Here is a 12,239-nt window from a genome sequence, read left to right on the forward strand (position 1 = left end):
TGATGATAAAACTGACATAAAACAATATAGACCAGTTACAATTTCTTCTCATATTTCCAAAATGTTTGACTCCATAATTCTTGACAGGATCACACCTCTCTTTAGAAACGTCATTGATGAGCAACTTGGTTTCTTTTCAGGACAGTCAACCTGAAGCAGTCTTCTTTTATTCTATAAGTTCCTCTTAGATGCAATAGAGAACCACTCTCAGGTGGACTGTATTTATACAGATTTCTCAGAAGCTTTTGACACTTGTTGGCCATTACAATTTGCTGCAAAAACTATCAGGTTATGGAATTAGTGGGCCTCTCCTCTCCTGGTTTGAACTGTATCTTAAAAATCGCCTACAGATTGTTAAAATAAGGAATCATTTTTCTGTGCCTACTATTGTTACCAGTGGAGTTCCTCAAGGGTCTCACTTTTCCCTCTTACTTTTTTACTCTTCTTCTTCTTCTTCTTCTTCTCTTCTTCTTCTTCTTATTTTATGACCGCATAGGATCACTTTAATCAGTCCATTGTTCAGGTCTCTTTGAAGGTATTGTTCAGGCTTTGCGGCCCTCCCAGTACTTCTTCAATGGCTCTGATCTTCGTGCCCTCTCCTCGGTTGAAAATGTGCTAGTTGTTGGTTTGTTTCACATTAGGGTAAAGCGGAGGTTTGTAATCTTGAGTTATGTATTTTATCTTATTTGTGGTGTCTTCTGTTGTAAGGCCTATTCCTTCAGATCCTTTCTTACTTCTCTGATCAGTTTACATCCTGTTGTGGTATTTTTTGAGATGATGTTGTGTTGAACTAGTTGTTTCAGAAGTCTCGAATTCTGCATCCTCATGATATGTCCAAAGAATCCCAGTCTCCTCTTACGCATAATATCTGTAATGGGTTCTAGCTCTTTGTACATGACTTTGTAAGGTATTATCTGCCACTGTCCATCTTCCTGGTACTTTTTGTTTAAAGGGGTCTTCCAATTATTTCAATTTTCTGTAGTCTGTCAGTCTTTGTTTATTCAGGTGATTTCTGCTGCATATGTAGCTTCCAGTTTTATAACTGTATTGTAGTGTTTTATTTTTGCACTTATGGATAGACATTTTTGTTTGTAGATCTCCCATGTTAATTTTTGTGCTTTAGCTAATCTATTTGTTCTTGTTTGGATTGAGATTTTTCATTTAGGTTATGTGTTATTACTTCTCCAAGATATTTAAATTGAGTTACTATTTTGATTTTATTATCATTTATGGTAACTTCTTTTAGTTGTGTTGGTTTTTGGGGCATAATTTCTGTTTTTTCAAATTTTATTTTGAGGCCAATTTTATTTGCAATGTTTTGAAGTTCTGATATATGGGTTTTTGCTTCTTTTATGTCAACTGCTATTAATGCTAAATCATCGGCGAAACCGAGACAATGTTTTGATTTTTCAACCAAACTTTATATTTGGGGGACATTTCCTAAACTATTCCCTCATTACCATTTCTAGAGCACAATTCAGTAATAGTGGTGAGAGCCCATCTCTCTGGCGTAGTCCAGTTTTAATTTCAAATGACTATGATATTTCATCCCTAAACTTCACTTTTGATTTGGTGTTAGTGAGAGTCAATTTTATCATGTTTATTAATTTGGGGTGTAGTCCAAGGTGTCTTAAAATTTCAAACAGGGATTCTCTATGGATGCTTTCTTGAAATCTACAAATGTTATCATCATATCTCTGTTTCTTCTTATGTTATAGTCCATTATCAACTTAAGACTCATGATCTAATAAGGACAGTTCCTTCAAGTTCCAAAACCCTTGATATTCTCCTAGTTCTTTCTCAAGTTGTAAACTTATCCTATTAATGATGACTATTGAAAAGATTTTGTATGTTATGTCTAAGAGCGAGATTCCCCTGCAGTTATTAGGGTCGGTTTTGTCTCCTTTTTTGTGCAGTGGGTGAACAAGGACTGTTGTCCAGTGTTTTGGTAGTTATTCTTTAATCCAGATAGAGACAAGTTGTTGATGGAGAGCAACTTTTGCTGATCTTCCTGCATATTTCCATATTTCTGCAAAAGTGTGGTCTTCTTCATTTCATTCAATGTGTTTAGTCTAGTCAGTCTACAATACCAGCCAAACTATTTGTCTTATATATATTTAAACTACCACAGCTGTTTTGAATCCCAATATAAGAACTTGTAATTAGTTTTTAAGATTAAAAATGTTGATAAAATCCAATAATACATTTTGAACAACATCAGAATCCTGATCTAACTTTAAGGTGTTATGATGGCTGATGATGCCTGTAAAACAGGTGAAACATGTCCCATTCATACTATTGTAACAAGGATTAAATCCTGATTCTAAAGATTTTGATGTATTGAAGAGGTGGTTAATCAAATAAATAATTTGTAATTTTAAGAAGTACATACCACTTAGTCGAGCACCTCGCCTCCTTTCTTCCAAGTCTCCCCAGCCCAAACTCTGCAACATTTTTGTAACGCTACTCTTTTGTTGGAAATCACCCAGAACAAATCAAACTGCTTTTCTTTGGATTTTTTCCAGTTCTCGAATCAAGTAATACTGGTGAGAGTCGCATACACTGGAACCATACTCTATCTGGGGTCTTAACAGAGACTTAAAAGCCCTCTCCTTTACATCCTTACTACAATCCCTAAACACCCTCATAACCATGTGAAGAGATCTGTACCCTTTATTTACAACCCCATTTATGTGATTACCCCAATGAAGATCTTTCCTTATATTAACACCTAGGTACTTACAATATTTCCCATAAGGAACTTTCAACCCATCAACACAGTAATTAAAACTGAGAGGACTTTTCCTACTTGTGAAACTCACAATCTGTCTTTTAACCCTGTTTATCGTCATACCATTGCATACTGTCCATCCCAAAGATTACATGCAACGCATTTCAAACTTACTGGCCTGTAATTTTCAGCTTTATGTCTATCACCCTTTCTTTTATACACAGGGGCTACTATAGCAACTCTCCATTCATTTGCTATAGCTCCTTCAACCAAACAATAATCAAATAAGTACTTCAGATATGGTACTATATCCCAACCCATTGCCCTTAGTATATCCCCCGAAACCTTATCAATTCCAGCTGCTTTTCTAGTTTTCAACTTTTGTATCTTACTATAAAAGTCATTGTTGTCATATGTAAATTTTAATACTTCTTTAGCATTAGTCACCGCCTCTATCTGGACATTATCCTTGTAACCAACAATCTTTACATATTGCTGATTGAATACTTCTGCCTTTTGAATATCCTCACATACACACCCCCTTGTTCATTAATTATTCCTGGAATGTCCTTCTAGGAACCTGTTTCTGCCTTAAAGAACCTACGCATACCCTTCCATTTTTCACTAAAATTGGTATGTCTGCCAATTATGCTTGCCATCATGTTTTCCTTAGCTGCCTTCTTTGCTAGATTCATTTTCCTAGTAAGTTCCTTCAATTTCTCCTTACTTCCACAGCCATTTCTAACTCTATTTCTTTCCAATCTGCACCTCCTTCTTTGTCTCTTTATTTCTCTGTTATAATAAGGTGGGTCTTTACCATTCTCTACCACCTTTAAAGGTACAAATGTGTTTTCATTTTCCTCAACATATTGCTTTAAACCCATCCCAGAGTCTGTTTACATTTTTATTTAACGTTTTCCACTGATCATAGTTACTTTTTAAAAACTGCCTCATGCTTGCTTTATCAGCCATAATTGGTACTGCCTAATAGTCCTACTTTTAAGACCTTCCTTTCTATCACATTTATTTTTAACTACAACTAAAACAGCTTCATGATCATTAATACCATCTGTTACATCAGTTTCCCTATAGAGCTCATCTGGTTTTACCAGCACCACGTCCAGGATATTGTTCCCTCTACATAAATGACATATGTCGTATGGGAATCACCTCGTGTTGCAACAAGTTGGGCGATTTCAATCACAAGTTTACTGACATTAAGCAGGATATGGAAATCCTCAAAGTTATGAATAAAGGACACCTCCTTAACATAGCAGAAAACTGCTTTATACATTTGGACCAATATTTTAATCCAAATTACAATCTTAATTACATTTCCAAAAAACCAAATATTCTATTTGACCTGCTCATTCGTATTGTCAGAAACACACAATCAAATAGTCAAGGTCCGATTTTTGTTCTATTTACAGTACTTAGGCAATCGTCTGTATTCCCAAATCCCTCAGCCCCGCCTTGACACCCCATCCATTCTTTCCGCTTCACTTCCTTCCTCTCTCCTCTCTTCCTCCCTGCACCTCCTTATCAAAGCTTCGTTAAAAACCTCACCCACTCCACTCCTCATTCACGCTTCATTTCCAGCGTTGCTCAAATTGTAGCAACACGAGGTGATTCGCATACGACATATGTCATTTAAGTATATTCTTCCCCCTAACATAACTCTTTCTATCTTAGCTGTCATTTATCCAGGTCACCTATACAGTCCGCATTGAACTGCGAAATCCAACCACCTTTAATTACTATTATGTATTTAGACCTCCATGCGCAACAATTATCATCTTTCAAGATACTAAAAACAGAAGAGCCTTTCTAATATCATGCATCGCATCCATGTATACTGAATATATGAATATCTTGAGAGGACAGTGTGACTTCGGCTCAGTTGAACTTTGAATAGTAAGCAGCATATTTAAGGAGCCAGCCTTTATTGAACTTCTATGCATCATTCTTGACCAGCAATTTAAGGATCTCTACCATAAATAACTTTTTAATGTAGTACAGCGCACTGGATTTTTATGAATCTCTATCAAAGAGGAACTTTTTAACGTAGTGCAGCGCATCTCTTGAACCTTACCTTAATTTCTTACATGATCTGTATATTTCATTTTTATGTCATTGACACTGCACTGTGTCTTAAATTACCTGAACTTTCAATGGAATTTTATTTTATGTAACCAGTCTTAAGTTCAGTTCTATGAGTTGCGCATACAGTTTTTAAGACCTTTGTATCCATACATTGTTTATTTTCTTCTATGTATTTGTGTTGATATGCTTTAAGGCTACAGTTAGGTCAAAACTAGTCCCTGAACGTAAATGTAATGTAAAACATTGTACAGTTATATTGAAAAGGTGGACCTTAATAATAAAATATTTAAATACTATTGTAATTGACATTTGGTAAATTCAAATCTCCCGCTACAATCACATTCCTTTCCATGTCATTTCCCATATAGCTGATTATCTTATCAGATAATTCTCAATCCATGTCAGCGCTACCCTTTCCCGGTCTGTACACTCCAAAGATATCAAGTTGCCTATTATCTTTAGAAATGAACCTTACACCTAGAATTTCATGTCTGTTATCTTAAATGTTTTCGTAGATTACAAATTCTTCTTTCACCAGAATGAATACTCTCCTTCCCGCCATTCCTATCCTACCTCTACGATACACACTTCAGTTCTGTGAGAAAATGTCTGCATCCATTATATCATATCTCAGCCATGATTCAACTCCTATTACAATATCTGGTAAGTATATATCTATTAAATTACTTAATTCTATTCCTGTCTTTACAATACTTCTACAGTTCAACACTAACATTTTTATGTCATGCCTACATGAGTTCCAGATCTCTGTACCCTTATCCCCATTCCCTAGACAACCCCGTTTCCATGAATGTACCTCCCTATTACCCTTCCAAACAAATTTCCTAACTTATATGTACCAGTGCTGTTTAAGTGAAGGCCATCTTAGTGCAGATCCCTATCTCCTACCCACCCATTAGGATCTAGAAATTTCAGTCCCAGTTTCCCACATATGCACTCCATAGTCTCACTTAAATCCTCAATCACCCTCCAGTCAGTATCCCTCCTACACAGTATTCCACTGATAACAATTTCTGTTCCCTTAACTTCATCCATGCTGCATTTACCAGATCTCACACATCCCCAAATATGTTGCTACTTATACCAGCTTGCCTTACATTGTTGGAACCAACATGAAACACTACCACCTTCTCCTTCCCTTCCTCCTTCTCTTCTACTTTCCTCAACATCTGCCTCAACCTAATTCCTGGATAACACTCTACCCCGGTTCCCTTTCCTCCACACACTTTCCCCATATGTCTAATGATGGAATCCCCCATGACCAGAGCCTTAACCCTACCCACCTCATTTGATCCCCTCTCCTCCTGGTCTGCCCTATCTTTCCTGATAGCTGCAGAAGCTATAACTCTTCAGTGACATTTACCCCATCTATGACGGCTGATGATGGAGCTGTTGAGGATCAAACCAGCCCTTCAGCTGAATACTCAACATACGTAATGTGACCTTGGTTTAAAAAAAAAAAAAAAGGAAAATGCATAGTGGCAGATTCAATCCTGGCTCAGTCTGGTCGTTTTTGAAGGTACTAAAAAACAATTGCCTCATGTCGGTAAATATACTGGCACGTAAAAAAAACACATGTGGAACAACCTTCCAGCACCTCAATGTCTCCGAAAACCATCAAAAGTAGTTGATGGGATGCAAAACCAATTACCATTATTAAAATTAGTGTTGTGAGGAGCCATCTGGTGGCTATGATCAATAAGGCGTGAATTCTGTATGGTCTGACACTATGGTTAGCCGATGCAAGTCCTGTTGGTCGAAAAAAATTGCATCATCAGAATGATCGCTGGCAAGGTAGGAGAAGTGGTGGTATACAATTTGTAATCACTAGATCAATCAATCAATCAATCAATCAATCAATCAATCAATCAATCAATCAATCAATCAATCAATCAATCAATCAATCAATCAATCAATCAATCAATCAATCAATAACTCATTACTGATATGCATTTAGAACAGTCGCCCAGGTGGCAGATTTCCTATCTGTTGTTTTTCTAGCCTTTTCTTAAATGATTGCAAAGGAATTGGAGCTTTATTGAACATCTCCCTTGATAAGTTATTCCATTCCCTAACTTCCCTTCTTATAAACAAATATTTGCCCCAATTTGTCCTCTTGAATTCCAACTGTATCTTCATATTGTGATTTTTCCTACTTTTAAAGACACCACTCAAACTCATTTGTCTACTAATGTCATTCCATGCCATCTCTCCACTGACAACTTGGAACATACCACTTTTGTTACAATTTACAAACTTCATCATATAGGTCCGTATTGATACAGCTTAATTAAGAACTAGTATTAGGTTTAATGGTCCACCCATTCAGTACACTTCACAAATGAAAACACATTCAATGTTAAAATATGTTATACATTCTTTGGTACATATTCCATCTTATTTAAGACTTCTTCAGCCATAGCATCTCGTATCTAATTAAAATACATAATTATTACTGTCTAACATTACAACATTATATCTCTTCTCAAGACCAATCTCTTCTGCACGTCTTAGCCAAGAGGTCATTTAATCTCCTGCACCTTTCCTTATTTTCACAGCCATTTACTCTCTCCTTCTTCCCACACTTCTTTACAACCCCGTCACCTCTCCCGGCCAGAGAGAGGGCGTTACCCTCTAGGTGGCCTGCCCCAGCCTTTCAGGGTGGGGAATGAAACTTTAAGACGAGATGACGGCGATGCCTCCATGGTATGCACTAGCCATGCATCTTGGTGGGTGTGCTATTTACCAACTGATGTGCCCAACCTAGCACACTGGGGCAAAATGCTGACAACCAGGAATGAGTTAGCTGAAAAATTTATAATGTCCATTAACGGACCATTTATATTATTATTATTATAAATTTACTCATTCGGGACAAATATTTCATGTTCCCAATGGAAATCAACATCTATATCACTGGAGTGTGTATCGTAGAGATACGATAGAAATGGTAGGAAGCTACAAAAAAGTTAAAGATGACAAACATGAAATTCTAGATGTAATAATCATCTCTAAAAGTAATAGGCAGCTTGATATCTTTGGAGTGTACAAACCGGGAATGGGTAGCCCTGATGCTGATTCAGAATTATTTGATAAGCTATGTAGGAAACGATATGGAAAGGAACTTGATTGTAGTGGGTGATCTGAATTTACCAGATGTCAATTGGAACATCTGCTTCTCGCCACGCTGCTACGGGTGTTATACTTTCTTTTGTACCCATACATATTTTGTCTTATTTAAGACTTCTTCAGCCATAGCATTTTGTATCTAATTAAAATACATAATGGGCTTTACGGAGCTTTACATAAAGGTGTTAGGGAGAAAGTGGAGAGCTAGGAGGTGGTAAAATGAAGAGAAGTTGACGAGGGAAGTGAGGAGAAGGTGAAAAGGGTCTGGGAGAGGTAATGGGGGCATAAAGTAGTTGGGTGGTGGGGGGATGGGGGCTGAAGAAAAGCGAAGATGTGGGCCGAGGGGATTGTGAAGGTGGAACAGACCGGGGACAACTGCTTGGTGAGGGAGGACAGTGCGACTGTTGTGGAGAAGAATCAGAAGTTTCAACCCCATCATAGCGGCCGTAAAGGTGGATTCCGTGGTCGATGAGGCGCTGGATGTCGGCGAGTGTCAACATTTGAAGTCTCACCAGAAATGTAGGGCCGCCGGTATTATAGATGCGAGATGCTCTCCTTACAGGTATTCCTGCCTGGCGAAGGTCACGTGTAATGACGTCAGGCGCTATGCTGGGATCCGTACCATGGAGGACACAGCCGTAAGTAGACGGATGATCAGATGGCGGTGGTGATGGAGGTGGATGTCCCACAGTCTCAGGAGAATCAGTAGAAGGTCCCTCGGCGGATGGTAGTTGAGTCGTTTGCTGATGACTTGTCTGATCGGAGACTGGAGGGAGAGGAAGAGAGGTCAGGAGGGGAGAAGGGTGGGATGTAGTGGTGGTAGTAATGGGAGTGAGATGTGCAGAAGTAGTTGTGGTAGTGGTAGTTGTAGTAGGAACAGGTACGGTAAGCGAAATGGTGGGAGAGGTGGGGGCAGAGGTGGCGGTGATGGTATTAGTTGTGAAACAGGAAGACAAAGAAAGGGGAGGTAATAAATATGGAGGAGGTGTTCTGACGGCAGGCGGAGCAGGTTCTTGAGCTTTGATGTACGTTGGGGTAGATGACACTCAATGAAGTCTGCGATTAATAACCACTCTGGTAGCTTGGATGGAAGTGTAGGCACTGGCAGAGTGAAAATGAAGAAGTACCTCTGGTGCTGGAGCAGAGCCATAATAAAGACAAGTGACACTAAAGACACCGAGCGGGCGAAGTTCATTAGAGATGTCCTTGACCGAGAGACCTGGCTCAACATCACTGGCTAGACGAGAATACATGGCTGGGGAAGGCTGGCCTCCAACTTGGCACCAGCCGATATGCGTTATTGGGCTCGGCGAGGGACAGAAGTCACCCCGGCCGATCAAAAATAAAGGATAATGCCCACTTGTAGAGAGATCTTTGAGCCGTGGAGGCCAAATGCGTAGGCTGTTTGAAGTCACCAGCAGTGCCAATGCACTATGAGAGACTGTCTCATTACCAAAATTTGATGCTTACCTGGCCATCAGATGATATAAATGTTGATTCCCATAGGGAACCTGAAATATTTGTCTCGAATGAGTAAATTTATAATACCAATATAAATGGTCCATTATGGGATTACGCGATCTCTCGGGACAAGAGATGGGAGTGGGTTGAGGAGACGTGAGGGAGAAGGAAGGTAGGTAAACGAAGTGAGAAATGATGGGAGATGTGTGTATGCGGTGGGAGAAGGTTAGAAGGAGAGGCCAGGGGAAAGATGCATGAAAAGCAGGTGGAGAGTAGCGGTGATATTATTAAGAGATGTGGTGAGAGGCGGATTATATCTAATGTTGGAAGGGGTAGGAGGAAGTGACTAAATTGGGGAGGGGATGGAACAGGAGGAGGGCCAGGCCGGGAGCGACGATGTGTGTTGTTGTGGCGAACTGTTGAGGGTGGGGAGCGAGAAGGCTCCACTCAGTAACGATGTCCATGGATTCAGGCGCTGGTGCTAATGAGGCAGTGGACATCATCTGGAGTGGGAAGATGGAGTCGTATCTTATATGTGGGGCCATTGACATTGTGAATCCAGAATGTGGGTCGAGCTGGAACGCCTTCTGCTTGGAGGGCCTATATGATGTCCTGTTCTGAGATGTCCGGTGCTATCCCACGGGGAACACAACTTCACATAGCGTGGAAGGATGGTGGCGGCTGTTGGGGCGAAGATGGTGTGGTGGCGGTGGTGGCTGGGATGTTGTCCTGTGTAGGTGACAGCGGCAGAGCGGTGGCAGTTCAAGTTGAAGTCAGTGAGGTGGTAGGGGGTTGCTGGGGTGTAGTAGTTGAGGAAATTAGCAGGGAAGATGACATTACGGGCAAAGGGTGACAGGTCGTGATAGTAGTAACTGGAGGTTGGGAAGGGGTGTAGGCAGACGTTATAGTGGTCGTGGTGGTTGTAGTTGTAGAGAAGGGTGGCGATGATTGGGGATGTGATGTCCGGGGTTGAGACACGTTGGCGAAGGGAACAATAGAGGGGTTTGTGGATATCTGGGCTAGGATGTACGAAGGAGTTGGCACCACTGCATGCGTTTTATGGTTAATAGTTGCGCCGGAGGCTTGCAGTCATCGCAGGTTGTCCTCATTGGCTAGTTATACTAGAACCTGCGATGAAGTTGAGGAAGTTGCGCCATCCTCCAGTCTGTAGATGTCAACTGGAACGCCGGATGTGCGGAGGTCGATGAAAATGTCATCTTCAGAGACGTCCAGATCAACATCGGGAATGAGACAGATAGGCATCATTGTTAGGGAGGCCGACTTCCTACTTGGTGTCAGGCCGATATGCTTTATTATTCAGCCAGGTAGCGAGATAAGATGAGCACCACCCGGTCGAGCAAAAATATTGGGAACTGCTGTGGAGTTTCATAGTCCTTAATGGAAAGATCTTCCTGGTAGGTTGTGCTGCCGTGGAGGCTGGCTGGCTGAGAAAGTTTTCATTCCCCACCCCTAAGGGTGGGACGGACCACCTAGAAGGTTACGCCTTCTCTCTGGCCGGGTGAAGTGAGAGAAGCAAGAGATGTGTAGGACGAAGAAGAGGGGAGAGACAAAGTGAAGAGTAGGGAAGATGTTATGTTGGGACCTCTTGGCTGGGGGAGATGGCTATAGATGGAGATTTATACAGGAGTGTCGAGAAGGAAGTTACGTGGAAGTGTAAGGTGGTGAAGTGTTGAAGCGATGTGATAGAGGACAGTTATGAGGTGTCAGAGATGTTCAAGGGTCGTAGGTGGTGGTGGGGTGGAGATATTAGCAGAAGAAGGAAATGGATGGACATAGATAGAATGCTGGAAGGGAGGATGATCAGGCCGGGTATGGCGACGAGATGTGGAGTGGTGATATCTAGGACGGGGAGGTGAGCGAGAGGGTTCGACGGGATGATGACGGCCGTAAAGGAGTGCTCTGTTGGAGATCAGATGGTTGACGGCTGCTGCGCTGGGGAGCTGAAGACTGATTAACTACGTCGGACCGGTGGAATTGTAAATACGAACGCCCTCTGGTATTTCTTGAAGGCAGAGTTTGCGGGATGAGTGGTTTTATGCCGCGGATGACGCAACTGAAGACTTCAGGTGTGGCTGATGTTGCTGACGGTGATAAATGTTGACTGGCAGCTGCTGCTGGTACGCTGGACAGTGGTGGTGACGTAATGGTTGGCAGGACAGACGTAGACGGGTGGGTGAAGTAGCAGGGAGGAATGTGTAACAGTCGAGGTGGATCAACAGGAAGTAGCGGGGGAAGGGAGGTTGATAGAATCGGCGATGGATGGAATGACATAATAGTTGTGATGGAGAGAGAAGAGAAGGTGGGAGCAGGGGTCGCAAAGTTAGTGGTGATGGTGGTGGTCATCATGATGGGTGAGCGTAGGGAGGCTGGCATCCAACGAGGAGTCGGCCTATATGCATGATTCAGGTTGGCGGGCGCTGGTATTAGAGATGTGGAGCCACCCAGCCAATCAAAATAATTGGAGATGGTGCTGCGGAAACCGAGGGTGTCCGCTTTAGCGAGGTCGATGAAAGACCCTGTGGAGGCCACTGCATAGGCTACTTGAAGCCACCGACAGTGCCAATGCACTATGAGAGACTTTGTCTCATTACCAAAAATTGATGCTTGCCTGGCCATCAGATGATATAGATGTTGATTCCCATAGAGAACCTGAAGTATTTGTCCCGAATTAGTAAATTTATAATACCAATATAAATGGTCCTTTATTGGACATTATAAATTTTTCAGCTAACTCATCCCTGGTTGCCAGCATTTTGCATTTTGCATTTCGTGT

The 12,239-nt window shown here is 41.3% G+C and overlaps 1 protein-coding gene across 5 annotated transcripts in view; it reads left to right on the plus strand.

The window, feature by feature from the left end:
- The window catches only part of LOC136866203 (uncharacterized), an 873,476-nt gene that overhangs the window by 625,839 nt on the left and 235,398 nt on the right, over nucleotides 1-12,239 (plus strand). The window lies entirely within an intron of this gene.

Source organism: Anabrus simplex, chromosome 3 (genome assembly GCF_040414725.1).
Source record: "Anabrus simplex isolate iqAnaSimp1 chromosome 3, ASM4041472v1, whole genome shotgun sequence".
Lineage (NCBI taxonomy): Eukaryota > Metazoa > Arthropoda > Insecta > Orthoptera > Tettigoniidae > Anabrus > Anabrus simplex.